This window comes from Pristiophorus japonicus, chromosome 6, assembly GCF_044704955.1.
Source record: "Pristiophorus japonicus isolate sPriJap1 chromosome 6, sPriJap1.hap1, whole genome shotgun sequence".
NCBI lineage: Eukaryota > Metazoa > Chordata > Chondrichthyes > Pristiophoridae > Pristiophorus > Pristiophorus japonicus.
This window is the reverse complement of record NC_091982.1, coordinates 68306661-68321798: the sequence shown is the minus strand read 5'-3', so window position 1 is coordinate 68321798 and position 15138 is coordinate 68306661. Positions and strand designations below refer to the sequence as shown.

Genomic DNA, 15138 nt, shown 5'->3' with positions numbered 1-15138 from the left:
ATGGCGCTCGTTTGGCTGTTGTACGTATTGAGGATCCAGCAATACTACCTGTTGCTTACTGAGTCCAGCTGCTCACCTCCTCGTGAACTCGGACATTAACATTGCATGATGACCACAGTCTGTAGTATGACATCTGAGACTTGTCCGGTTTGAAACATTCAGCTCGGGCCCAGTGCCCAAAAAATAGTATTTAGAATTCATACCGTGGGCTTTGGCAGCTTGTGTCATTTATCGTTCTTGGAGAAGATAGTGAGTGTTTTATAAGTTAGCATATATCCCGGATAGTGCCAGTAATGCTTATCCAAAATTTGAATTCATCCTAAACTCTGCTGCCCGTGTCCTAACTCACACCAAGCCCCGTTCATCCGTCACCCCTGTGCTCGCTGACCGACACTGGCTCCCGGTCGGGCAATGCCTCAGTGTTAAAATTCTCATTCTGGTGTTCAAATCCCTCCATGGCCTCGCCCCTCCCTTCTCCGTGACATCATCCAAAAACACACCATCAGTTTCCACATGTACGCTGATGACACCCAGCTCTACCTCACCACTACCTCTCTCAACCCCCAAAACTGCCTTTAAATTGTCACACTGCTTGTCCAATATCCAGTTTTGGATGAGCAGAAATTTCCTCCAACTAAATATTGGGAAGACTTAAGCGATTATTGTCGGTGCCCGCCACAAACTGCGTTCTTTCGCTACCGACTCCATCCTTCTCTCTGGCAACTGTCTGAGGCGCAACCAGATTGTGCGCAACCTCGGTGTCATATTTAACCCAAAGCTGAGCTTCCGACCACATATCAGCACCATCACTAAGATCACCTATATTCACCCACCATAACATCGCCCGTCTCCGTCCTTGCCTCAGCTCATCCGCTGCTGAAGTCCTCTTCCAAATCTTTGTTACCCCTAGACTTGACTATTCCAAAACTCTTCCGGCCGGCCTCCCACTTTCTATCCTGTGTAAACTTAAGGTCATCCAAAACTCGGCTGCCGGTGTCCTAATTCATACCAAGTCCCGTTCACCCATCACCCCTGTGCTCGCTGACCTACATTGGCTCCTGGTTAAGCTACACCTTGATTTTAAAATTCACATCCTTTTTTTCAAATCCCTCCATGCCCTTGTCCCTCCTTATCTCTGTAATCTCCTCCAGCCCTACACCCCTCCCTATCTCTGTAATCTCCTCCAGCCCCTACACCCTTTCCTATCTCTGTAATCTCCTACACCCCTCCCTATCTCCGTAATCTCCTCCAGCCCTATACCCCTCCCTATCTCTGTAATCTCCTCCAGCCCTACACCCCTCCCTATCTCCGTAATCTCCTCCAGCCCTATACCCCTCTCTATCTCTGTAACCTCCTCCAGCCCTACACCCCTCCCTATCTCTGTAACCTCCTCCAGCCCTACATCCCTCCCTATCTCTGTAATCTCCTCCAGCCCTACACCCCTACCTATCTCTGTAACCTCCTCCAGCCCTACACCCCTCCCTATCTCTGCAATCTCCTCCAGTCCCACAACCCCCCTGAGATATCTGCGCACCTGCATTTCTAGCCTCTTGCAACCCCTCCCTCCCCGGACTTTAATCCACCAGTGGCGGCCATGCCTTCAGCTGCGGCCATGCCTTCAGCTGCAGAGGCTCCTCCCTAAACCTTTCCGTCTCTCCCTCCTCTTTAAGACGCTCCTTAAAACCTCCCTCTTTTACCCAGCCTTTGGTCATCTGATCTAATGTCCCCTTATTTTGGGCCAATGTCAAATACTCTGTGAAGCAACTTGGGATGCTTTTACTGCATTAAAGGTGCTATATAAATGCAAGTTGTTGCTTCAATGTAATTCCATTGTGCAAATATCATTCAATAATTATGGATCATGCTGGCTTGGATTTATTCTCTCTTTGCCTTTGAGTGGTGCTGAAGTTGTGATGATATGGAGCCTGTCTTTAGATATTTCCCACTGCCAGTACTGTGCAGGCTATTTCCTTGTGATCTTTGCTTTGTGAATCTTTAAGACAGGGGGCTGCTATCTCCTTGAATTTCCCCTGAATTTTAGCTGCATATGCAATTGACAATTTGGATCGGGATTTCATCAATAAGCTCAGCTCTGAAAATGTGAGATCGTTCAATCTGTCGAAATTTCCAACAACATACTGCGGTCTTTACACTGCTAGATTACTGAGTGGCCACATTGAGCGACATTGAGATTTCATCTATTTAAATTACACCCAGGCCTTTTTTTCTTCCATGGCTTAATTTGGCTTTTGCTGGGGACGACGAACGCTGTGTTGGTAATTTCACAGAACATGACGGGGTGCAAAGCAGCAATGAGAAACCAGCCACCCGTTTCTATGGAAACTGTGAGCAAACCAGCAAGGGACGCAGGTTTGCTCCAAACCAGTTCAGACTGCAACAGGAAGTCGCAGCCCGTTTGCTGTACTTGTGGGTGGAGGACGAGCAAGATGTCAGAGATCGGAATCATTCCAAGATATGACGCCAACAGCTCAATTGCACGGGCAGCATCCTCCCCAGTTTATTGCAGAGAAGGCTTGCAGTTGCCTTTCGAGTGTTTGTGCAACTTTAATAATGATGCAGGAAGCAACAGCACACACATTGTCAAACCCTGGTTATAGCCTCACCACCAACAACATTTCTAGCCCCTCAGGCCTGCTGCACAATTCAGGGCCGATCTGCACCTCAACCCCATTTGCCGGCCTTTGCTCCAGGTCCCTCGATACCCTTACCCAACAAAGATCTATCCATCTCGGTCTTGAACGCATCGATTGTCCCCCAGCATCCACAGTCTTTCGGGGGGAGAGTTCCAGATTTCCTCTCACCCTTTGTGTGGAAAAGTGCTTCCTGATTTAACTACCAAACGGCCTGGCTTTAATTTTAAGATTGTGCCCCCTTGTTCTGGATTCCCTCACCAAAGGAAATTACCATCGGCGAATTCCCCCACCATCAATATCCTGGTGGTCACCATTAACCAGAAATTCAACCGGACCAGCCACATAAATACTGTGGCGGCAAGAGCAGGTCAGAGGCTGGGTATTCTGCGGCGAGTGTCTCACCTCCTGACTCCACAAAGCCTTTCCACCATCTACAAGTCAGCTTTTTCCAGCCACACTGAAGTTGCTGGTGTCTGGTCAGTAGGTAGCACTGCAGCAAGAGGTTGTAGTTGCAGGCCTCCGGCTGCGGGATGGCGCAGTGTCATGAGTGGCCAAGGTCTCTCCACCATTTTGCTTCCCACCAGGAGTTTCTCAAGTGTTTTAAACCAGACTTTTGGGGTTTTCTCCCAATTTTTTTGTGAGACACAAAATACCCATCCCACGCAACTCACAATTCTGGGCCTTGCATGGCAGCCTGCTTGCCCCCTCAGCCCCCCAGCAGCTCTGTGTGGTTAGGCCTCGATCCTACTACCTGACCTGCTGCCAGATCAGATTGGGTGTGTCTCCCCTTCCCCCTACATTTCATACCCTCGTTAGTAGCGGTCAAGCCTTCAGCCTAAGGCCTCGGGCTCTCCACCACATCATAATCTGTGACCCTGAAATCCATGACCGCACGACCCCCGACCCGATCCTCTTTCACCCCTGACCCTCTAGACCTTATGAACGACCAATCATCCTTGTCCTCTCTATTTACCGCAGCCCTCCTGTCCTATCACAACATCCCTCTGAGTGAACACTTCTCATTCTGAAACCTTCAACACCATGAATATTTTACATGGACTTAGAGTGATTATGCTATACAAATATGTGCTATTAATGCTTTATATGCCATAGTGAACTAAGCACCTCTTTCTTTACCTCAATATTATTAAAGAAGCTTTTTAACTTGCATTTCACATCGCTGGGGTTGGTACAACAAAATTCACCTTGGAAAAACATTCACGTATTGAAAGAAGGAACTTGCATTTCTATAGCGCCTTTCATGACCTCAGGATGTCCCAAAGCACTTCACAGCCAATGAAGTGTAGTCACTTTTGTAAAGTAGGAAACACAGCAGCCAATTTACACACAGCAAGATTCCACAAGCAGCAATATGGTGAATGAACAAACCATCGGTTTTACTGCCTGTGTCCAGCGTTTGTCACGCTTGAGCAATGCCTAGAAATACTTTTGAGCCCAGAATTACCTTCTAGGTTTACCAATGCTTAACCCTATCAGCACAGAAGGAGGCCATTCGACCTACCTCGCCTGTACTGGCTAAAACCAAATTAAAATTCTCAAACTGCCCTGTAGGATTTGAGAACACCTTCTCTGGATGATTAGTCCAGAATTATAAGCACTACACCACTGTACCCATGTACAGGGTCTTGTAGCACCATGCCCCCCCCCCCCCCCAACAACCCTAGTGTGCTTCCAAACTGTATCTCGCTGTTCCGTACATGGCCATCTGTCCTGCCACCAACGCTCACCTAACTTTTATCTTTTCAAAAGTGGTCCAACTTTGAATGTTTTGGCTTTGGGTCCCTCTATATTTAATTAATTAATGCTATGACAGGTCTTCAGCTTTCTTTATTTAATTTAATAATTCTGGCGGAATGCCCAAGGCTTATTTTATTAAATTAATTAATTTGGGGAGAGCCCATCTTCTCAGTCTCTGGCTGCTAATTGTTCTCCCACCAAAGGCTGTTTATGAATTAATTTGGTTACAGCATTCATTAAGGCTGAAAGCCACACTCTGCATGCTACACTTTTCTTCATTCAGCCCACTTCATCTCCAGTTATTGCTGCCCTCTGACCCTTTCATTGCTCATTTATTTTGAGCCATCTTCATGACTGAGAATATCTTCAATATTTATTTCTGCCTTCTCCAGTATTCCCTCTGTCCAATCCTCCCTGGCTGCCTGTGCCCACTCTTCCCCCCACTCTTGGTGTGTTCCCCCATCGCTCGCCAACCAGAGGCCTTCGCTTCCAGTCAACTCTTTCCATTCCTCCATCCAACATAATGTCCTTCATTTACATTTATTCCAAACAGCTCCCCTTGCCTCAGTGCCCTCCTACAATCTGCCTCCCCAAACTCTCTCACTGCCCTATACACACTATCCAGTGATACCCAATGTCTCTCCACTATCCAGTACCCATCTCCCAGACTATCCCATTCACCCAGCTACCTATTGATCCCAAATATCGACAATGCACACAACGCCGTCAGCTTGGCTCAGTGAGTCCGAAGGTTTTTGGGATCAATCCCCGCTACATGGGCAGATACTCCAGATTAACATTTCACGGAATAACTGAGGGAGTGCTGCATTAATGGACGTGCTGAGTTTGGGTGAGGCCCCGTCTGTCTGTGCACTTCCTCGCTGAAAGGCAGGAGGTTTTGCCGGTGGTCCTGATCAACCAAGGTCACTGAAACGGATTAACCAGTCATTTATCTGTTTGTGGGATCTTGCCGTGCACAAATTGGCTGCAACCTTTGCCGGCCTAACAACAGTTTCTACACTTCAAAAGTAATTCATTGGTTGTGAAGCACTCTGGGACATCCAGAGACATGAAACATATGTTGAATCCTTGGCAGAGGCTGCTATAAAAGGTGGATGGGACATTTGCTGATGGACCTCAGGATTTAATCATCTTGGAGGGAGATTCAGCCATGATATAATTGAATGGCCAAACAGGCTCGAGGGGCTGAAAGCCCTGCTTCTGTTTCTATGTTTCTATGGCGCCTTTGTGAACTCACTATTTACAGTAAAAGTGACCATGAAACAGTTGGATTGACATAAAAACCCAACTGGTTCACTGATGCCCTTGAGGGAAGGAAACCTGCTGTCCTTACCCGGTCTGGGCCTATAGGTGACTCCAGACCACACCACTATGGTGGTTCTAGAAGGATCACCACCACCTTGTTTCAGGTTAACAAATGGGCCTTGCCAACAGCATCCACATCCCGAGAATGAATTATAAAAATCTACACATTGACATCAATTCCCAAAATCTGGTAATCAGTTTCCCCTGGAAATTATGCAAATCGCGGAAAGAAGCATTAACGTTGGATCTGATCAAATCAGTAAGATCTGTCCCTCAACTTCAACCAGGTAAGTCCAATAAGGTGAAGTGATTTGAAGAACAGTGCAGCAGGGGATTTCCTTCAACACTGCTCCCCCCCCCCCCCCCCCGCCCCATGCTCAATGTCCACTTGTCATCCACCCATCTCTCTTAACACATAGGTGTGCCATAGAAATATATATTGTTGTTGAGATTGATTTTCTGCAATCAGGTTATAGCGTCACTTGAACAACTCCAAAGTAATTTCAAAGTGCACCAAAGCCAGATGGGACATTTGCTGATGGGTCTCAGGGTTTGAGCATCTTGGAGGGAGATTCAGCCATAATATAATTGAATTCCATTTGCAGCCAATGAAGGAACATAGCGACCACATTGCCATCCATCTGACCACTCCCAGTTATACGTTTAGTTATTATTCACCTTTCTGCTTTTGAAATTATCCACATGGTTTCACCACAACGTGTGGCTTATGGGTTTCCTGTTTGGAGGATTTGACTGAACTCTTTGCCTGACTTGTCTTCTCTTCTCCGGAAGTGGTTAGTAAGTGCACCCCTTCTTATACCAGCCTTGCTATATGGATATTGGGTTTTGGTTGTGATGGTCCCTAATGGTTGAATCTTCATGCTCAATTTTTCAAATTCCTCCATGGCCTCCTTGTGCCCGATTGGTCAACATGTCTGGTCTACTTTGAATCTCTCTCCCTCTGCTCCACCTTTGGTGAACAAGCTTTCTGCTATCTGGCCAAGCTCTCTTCGCCGAACCCTTCCTCCCCAACACGCACTCTCCTCCAAACACCACCTGCAAACCTTCCTCTTTGATGGTGGCTTCAGACACCTGCCCTTATTATTGCTTCCATTGTAGTTGTCCAAAGTCTTGCAATAATGACAACATTTACATGTAGCAGTGCAAACTGTTATTACAATGCAGCGTTTAGGTTTCAGGTACAAGATGGGTTAAGGAGATACTGGAGTGCTGTCATTTTCTGGGGAAATGTGTCCAACATGACCTGCTCACTTCAGGAGAGGGAAAGATTGCAGCAAGAACCTCAACTATAAGTATATTCCATCTTTCGGATGAGATGTTAAACTAAGGTCCCATCTTCTCTCTCGGGGAGGTAAAAGATCTCATGGCACTATTCGAAGAAGAGCAGGGGAGTTCTCCCTGGTGTCCTGGGGCCAATATTTATCCCTCAACCAACATCACCGAAACAGATTATCTGGTCATTATCACATTGCTGTTTGTGGGAGCTTGCTGTGTGCAAACCGGCTGCTGCGTTTCCAATATTACAACAGTGACTACACTCCAAAAGTACTTCATTGACTGTAAAGCACTTTGGGCATCCTGAGGTTGTGAAAGGCGCTTTCTAAATGCAAGTCTTTCTTTCTATAAATATAAATGATTCCTTTTTGGAGAGAGAATGGGGATTGTTGGTATGTTCCAGATGGGTGTATTATGTGTAAAATCAACACAGCACTTTAAGAATATGCAAATTGAGTCAATTTAATCAACCCTAATTCAATATATGACATTTTACTATGGTGTGTTTGGGTTCTAATATTCCATGTTTTGACCCAATTCCTGTTGCTCGTTGCCTGTTTTAGAGAAGCAAAAGTTCATGGGGCTTGTGGTTGAAACGTACTAATACACATTGAGGAAATACTATAAGATCAGTGAACTATTTCAAGCCAGGCTGAAAAGATTGGGTTGTGGGCAGCTGAATTTCGTCTGTCCCATTGGCAGAATACATTCAGAAAGTGTGGCCCTCACTCGGTCCATTCAAGGTGATGTCTGTTGATTGAAGCCTCCAGACACACTGCCATGGAGAATGATGTGCTGCAGTGTGAGATCGCAAAGGAAGCACTTTAAATCTGGGAAACCTTCAGTTGGAATATGTCAAAAGTAAGATGGATTTTTGCAAGGGGCTGGCTTGTTCTGGTAAATAGTACTCTTCTGTACAGTCAGTGTCAGGGCCTTGCACAGTCTAAGGGAATTATTGTGAAAATAAACTGCACAACACGCACGTGTTGTTGCCTTACAACAACAAAGATTACTTGCCTTACCGATGTTTTCACTGAACTGGGTTGAAACAGCGAAGAGGAAAGATGTACAAATGGCGGTTGTGTGTGTGGGCAATGTTCCATGATTATGTGTTATTCCAGCTTAATATATGACTCACACAGCTTCATATCTAAATCTGGAGTCTGACAGGAAACATGCCTGGTGTAAACAAAATGCCTTCAGAGAGGAGACAATGTTCAAACCAGAGATTTAAAAACACATAAACTTTTTTTTTAAAGTGTGCCCTGCCCGAATAATGCTGTTACAGTCTCGACTAAAGTATCTTAATTTTGCTTGAACTTTTCGCCATGCTGTTTCTCTAGTGACACAAAGAGACAGCTTTGGCCGGACACTCCAGCTGTTGGAGTTTAATGCATTGAAGCTTGCCTCCGTGCTGCGCTGTCCTTTCACCCAGCAGAATAACGCCTGCACTAATCCTCCAGAGTTGTCGAGTCCCGAGTTTCAGTCAGCCTGCTGCCATAGAATTCGCTCTGAAACTCCACTGTACTGCACACTAGACTGGCCCTTCACACTGGGTCCTCCCTGCTGGGACCAGACGCGCCCCCGCTCCTCCCCAGCCTATACCAGGGCACCTCGCCTTCCTCAGAGCCCCCGGCCATTCACTCACTCTCTGACCACCTGTAATGTTTGACAGGTTTTTCAGCCATGAACACAGCATTTTGAAATGCATCTTGAGTTTCAAAAAAAAATCAAATGCAGTTATTTGGCAATGGGATAGAGAGAGAGAGAGAAAACAAGATGTACAGAACTCCACAAGTGTAAGTTGTCAGTCTGCAGGTGATTTTAGTGGAGCTTCTGCCCAGGCTCAGTGAGTGTGTGCTGTAGTCTGGGAGGGGGGACGGCAGTGGCAGAGCCGGCCGGGAGGGGGTGCTGTAACTCCGGAGATCTCTCTGCGGGAGATGTGCTGCAATGGATCAACCCTTTCACCCACACCAGCTCAGGCGGAGGGAAGCTCTTCTGCACAGCTTTGCAAGAAAGGTTCTTTTAACACAAGCTAACTTCTGATGGTGCTGGGAGAAGAGCCGCCAGTAGATGGTCTTTTCCGATGTTGGAGAAGTCCAGAACCAGGGGTCACAGTCTAAGGATAAGGGGTAAGCCATTTAGGACCGAGATGAGAGAATTGTGAACCTGTGGAATTCTCTACCACAGAAAGTTGTTGAAGCCAGTTCGTTAGATATATTCAAAAGGGAGTTAGATGTGGCCCTTACAGTTAAGGGGATCAGGGGGTATGGAGAGAAAACAGGAATGGGATACTGAAGTTGAATGATCAGCCATGATCTTATTGAATGGTGGTGCAGGCTCGAAGGGCCGAATGGCCTACTCCTGCACCTATTTTCTATGTTTCTATGTTTCCATTTACTGTTAGTTTTGAAGAGGTGTTGCCATGTTTTGAAGTCATTTACAATCAGATTCATCATATGAATGTCACTATGCGATTAAAGGAATGTATTGATAACACTTCTGTTAAAGATTGAATTCCTCACTGCAGTGGTATATTTTTACAAAAGCAAAATACTGCAGATGCTGGAATCTGCAATTAAAAACAGAAAATGCTGGAAATACTCGGCAGGTCAGGCAGCATCTGTAGAGAGGAAGCAGAGTTAACGTTTTGGGTCGATGACCCTTTGTCAGACCCGTGGTATATTATTATCTTTATTCATTCACGGGATGTGGGCATCGCTGGCAAGGCTGGCATTTATTGACCGTCTCTAATTGCCCTTGAGAAGGTGATGGTGAGCCGCTTTTTTGAACCGCTGCAGCTTGTACTCTTTGTAACGGGTTTGGTACAACTGAGTGCCTCGTTGGGCCACTTCAGAGGGCAGTTAAGAATCATAGAAACATAGAAACATAGAAAATAGGTGCAGGAGTAGGCCATTCGGCCCTTCTAGCCTGCACCGCCATTCAATGAGTTCATGGCTGAACATTCAACTTCAGTACCCCATTCCTGCTTTCTCGCCATACCCCTTGATCCCCCTAGTAGTAAGGACCTCATCTAACTCCTTTTTGAATATATTTAGTGAATTGGCCTCAACAACTTTCTGTGGTAGAGAATTCCACAGGTTCACCACTCTCTGGGTGAAGAAGTTCCTCCGCATCTCAGTCCTAAATGGCTTACCCCTTATCCTTAGACTGTGACCTCTGGTTCTGGACTTCCCCAACATTGGGAACATTCTTCCTGCATCTAACCTGTCTAACCCCGTTAGAATTTTAAATGTTTCTATGAGGTCCCCTCTCATTCTTCTGAACTCCAGTGAATACAAGCCCAGTTGATCCAGTCTTTCTTGATAGGTCAGTCCCGCCATCCCGGGAATCAGTCTGGTGAACCTTCGTGTGGGACTGGAGTCACATATAGACCAGACTGGGTAAGGGCGGCAGGTTTCCTTGCCTAAAGGGCATCAATGAACCAGTTGAGTTTTTTTACAGCCTTCAGAGCAGAGTGTCCATGAACAAAGCTTAACTCAGCCCAACATTTCCTGCAACGATTCATCTTGTATCTTTCACACCTCAGTGAGCAGGCATGTGCTATTCATTCGTCCTATTATTTTTACTGTCTGTAACCGTGCTATATTTACAATCAGTTGTACTGAAAATTGCAACGACTGTAGCAATGAACCATGTTGCTTTTTTTGTTACTTTGTTCTTCAGAAAGCAATATTCAGTTTCTCTCCATTGTATTTTTACTGCAGTGTTTCAATTTCTCTTCCCTGTTGATGATTTGACTAAACTCAATGGCTTGGAACTCGGCCTCTGCCCATTTCTTCACCACCTGCCACAGCACTCTGCTGACCCACTTCACTCGAACCCGACCTCCTATTGGAGCTCCACACCGGGAACATTAAGGATGTGATCACAGAAACACAAACACAAAGGTAACCAGAAAGGACACATCAGGGCAGTCACGAAACTAAGAAAACAGGCAGTGGATAGAACTAAAAAGAACTAAAACAGAATGAAATAGAAATTTGAGAATGATGAATAAAGGCGCTAATTTAAAAGAGGGAGTTATTAAAAGCTGAAACAAGAAACCTCACCGCAGCCCCACACTGTGCCATGCACCCTTCTTCTGCCACTCACTCACTGCCTCACAAAATGGTCGGGGCGAATAGCTTAGATGCTTTCAAAAGGAAAGTAGACGAGTACGAGAGCCAAGGGAATAGAAAGATAGGCTGGAAGGCTGAGACGAGGGAGATGGAATGGGAGGAGGCTGCTGTGGAGCATAAACACCAGCACAGACTGGGTGGGGCAAATGGCCTGTTTCTGTGCTGTATATTCCGTGTAAAATAAATAGTACAAGGAGCTGGTTCAGATATAGTTTACAACATTTATATAGAGCCTTTAACGTTGAAAAAAAATCCCAAATGCACTTCACAGAGGCATAAAATACACGCAAAGACAAAGAAGGAGAAATTAAGACAGGTGACCAAAAGCTTGGTCAAAGAGGTAAGTTTTAAGGAGCATCTTGAAGGAGGAAAGAGAGGTAGAGAGGCGGAGAGGTTTAGGCAGGGAGTTCCAGAGCTTGGGACCCAGGCAACAGAAGGCACGGCCACCAATGGTGGAGTGATTAACGAGGCCCGTTAGACAGTTAATCAGCCTGCGAATCCTCCCAGTGCGGCACACTGTTCCCTGGGAGAACTGCAATAAGACACGACAAGAAGGAGATCTACTGGAAAATGAATAAATATTGGGGAGCATGAGTGAGTGCGTGGCATTGGACTCGGTGCCCATATGGAGAAAAGGACCAGCACAGACTCGATGGGCCGAATGGGCTGATTCTGTGCTGGAACATTCTACGATTTCATGATCACCAAAGCAGGCACTTGCTGAGTCCCTGAATTGCTGCCATTGTTTGTCAGCTCCCACTGCCACTGTCCATCTATCTTACACTGCATTCACGACTACAAACCCCCTGATACACATTCCACGTCTAGTTTGAATGACGTACATCAAGGGGAGCATCTTTATATCGTATACTAACTATTGGAAAGACAGTGCTATACAGCGACTCAATGAGCAGTTAGTTTTCATGCTCCAGTAAACTAAATGATAGAACTGCCAAAGAACATCAGGTAGGAACTAGGAAACCCTAAAAAGCTGAAGAGAAAATGAAAAACAAAACTGACCAGAAAATGAAAATGAGACCAGAGAGATGACTGGTAAAACAACACCAGCCTCTGCACAAATAGTCAATTTTTCAAATAATAATTATAAAAATAAAATATAGAAAGGGGATAAAATATAAGCATTTAAAGAAAGATTAAAATATTTGGAAAATTATTTTTTGTTATCAGACTGGAGGGTGGAGCTCAGCAATGTATTGCACCAATGATGGGCACTGCTCATAGCAAATTCATCTCTGCTATTTAACAATGGCATTGACGTGTGTATTTAACATTTCCTACGATAAGGCCAGTAGCTGCAATTTCCACTCTGTTATTTTTACCAGCCCCACAATCTCTACCTAGAAGGACAAGAGCAGCAATGTTACAGGAACACCATAATTTCCAAGTCAGACACCATCCTGACTTGGAAATATATCGTCCGTTCCTTCATCGTCACTGGGTCACAATCCTGGAACTCCTCCCTAACAGCACTGTGGGAGCACCTTCACCACACGGTTCAAGAAGACGGTTCATCACCACCTTCTCAAGGGCAATTAGGGATGGGCAATAAATGCTGGCCTTGCCAGCGATGCCCACATCCCAAAGAACAAATTTTAAAAACCGTACTCTCACTGTAACCTTTAATTAAATTGTTATTCTGAATCTGATAGCGATACAAAAGTCAATAATAATCATTAAAAAAAATTAATTCACAGGATGTGGGCGTCGCTGGCAAGGCTGGCATTTATTGCCCATCCCTAATTGCCCTGTGGAGGTGGTGGTGAGTCACCTTCGTGAACTGTTGGTATCGGGTTTGATATAAATTTAGTGTCTCGCTGGGCCACTTCAGGGGACAGTTAAGAGCCAACAATAACTTGCATTTATATAGCACCTTTAATGTAGTAAAACGTCCCAAATCAATCACGTTGGTGTGGGACTGGAGTCACCTATAGGCCCAGACCGGGTAAGGGCGGCAGGTTTCCTGCCCTAACGGACTTCAGTGAGCCCGTTGGGTTTTTATGACAATCCGACATGGTCACTTTTACTGAAACCAGATTTTTATTTCCTGATTTAAAAAAAACATGATTATTAGACCTCTGATGAAAGGTCATGGACCTGAAACGTTAACCCTGTTTCTCTTTCTCCACAGATGCTGCCTGACCTGTTTGTGTATTTCCAGCATTTTTTGATTTTATTTCCCCTGGATCACTGGTCTAGTAACATAGCAGTATATGGATCAGCCATGATCTATCTGAATAGCGGAACAGGCTCAAGGGGCTGAATGGCCTCCTCCCTATTCCGATCATCCATCACCGCTACACTACCATAATCATAGAACATGCTTACAGCACCGAAGGAGGCCATTTGGTCCGTCGAGCCCGTGCCGGCTAATTTTAAATAGTGCTTGAAATAAAGGGAACTTTGTGTAGCGAGCCACTTACCATATTGGATAAACTTTTGTGAGGCTACCTGTCACAGGCTACATGTGTATTGGGCCGGTAACACAGCGACTACTGGTGTGTAGTCTATGCCCTTTCTCTCCGCTCTGTCCCGATTCCCTCTCGCTTGATCCTACATTCCCACACCGGTCTCACACTGGGAATATAAAAGATGAGAGCCAACTTTTTAAAGAAGAAGTAATGAGAAAGAATGAGAGCCCATCCAGTTCGGCCCTGATCTGTCACTGGGTCTGGCCCAACGCGCAGCTTGGAGTCTGGCGGCTGAGCAAAGTGAGGAATATTATTTTGTGTCCTTCTTTCTCTCCAGGAGAAACTGATCTGTAATTTACCAAACTGCAAACTACAAAAGGAAGCGATGAGACCAGACATGCCTTTCAATCTGAACTGGAGAAATCTGCAAGTTTTCTTTGTGAGAGTTTGCCCAACTTGTGTTCGGGGCAACAACCCCACATGGGCGTTTGCTTTCAATATTTAGTTTTATTCATTCATTTAAAAAAAGATATCAATTGGAAGGACACCTATTGGTTGAAAGTATTTAAATTAAACAAACAGACAACGAGCAGAAATGCTGAGTTTTAGGATCTTATTTTGAAAGGAGATGTTTGTCGTTGTGTGAGGGTTTCGGTCAGAAAATGAAAAGAGGTTTGTTCCAGAGAAGCGAGGGTCTTGTGAGGAGGGCGTTTTCCCAGTGACGGAACAATAGCGGCCCTGGTTTGGCCGCTCAGTGTTTGCGCCCAGCTCCAGTCCCAGGGCAGGTTGCTGCCGACACGGAATTGGCAAACGCTGAATTGATTGCTGAGCCCAGGCACAGAGCCGTCACCTTGACTCAGCGAGCTGCTCAGTCCGTGTGGTTCCAACTCCCTGAGGATTAAGAGGCCAACACGGGAACATTTCTCTCTGAAAATTACCCATCCTCTCAATTTGGGTTTTTGTAAATCCGCACCGCACCGCGGCAAAAAAATCCGGTTAGCGCTGATGTGACCATTGAAAATCAGCGCTACTGGGCAGAAACTTCTACAGAGTAGTCGCTTAAAAACCAGCTCTGAGAGCAGCCTCAAATAAATCACTTTTATTAGGGGATATTTGGTGGTAAGGTGCATTTTGTTTTGTTTTAGAGATGATTGCAAAGATTGTACCCTCAGATAGACATGGACATACCCCTTGGCAATATGTATAATATTATGAGGGACCTGGATGGAGTGGATAGGAAGGAGCAGAAGGGTCAACAACCAGGGGGCATAGATTTAAAGTAATTGGGGAGAGGTTTAGAGGGGTTGTGAGGGGAAATTTCTTCACACAGAGGATGGTGGGGGTCTGGAACTCACTGCCTGAAAGGGTGGTAGAGGCAGAAACCCTCATCACATTTAAAAAGTACTTGGATGTACACTTGAAGTGCTGTAACCTACAGGGCTACGGACCTCGAGCTGGAAAGTGGGATTAGGCTGGGTAGCTCTTGGTCGGCCGGCACGGACACGATGGGCCAAATGGCCTTCTTCTGTGCTG

General features: G+C 45.7%; 1 long non-coding RNA gene across 2 annotated transcripts; it reads left to right on the top strand.

Moving 5' to 3' along the window:
- The first annotated feature begins 7815 nt into the window (after positions 1-7815).
- Positions 7816-14083, top strand: LOC139265154 (uncharacterized). 2 transcript variants are annotated; one of them, XR_011593481.1, is made up of 3 exons: positions 7816-7895; positions 10763-10945; positions 13326-14083. It is a non-coding gene; the product is annotated as an uncharacterized lncRNA (long non-coding RNA). The 2 variants fall into 2 exon arrangements; XR_011593482.1 differs by lacking the exon at positions 7816-7895 and adding an exon at positions 8763-8833.
- Positions 14084-15138: the final 1055 nt, after the last annotated feature.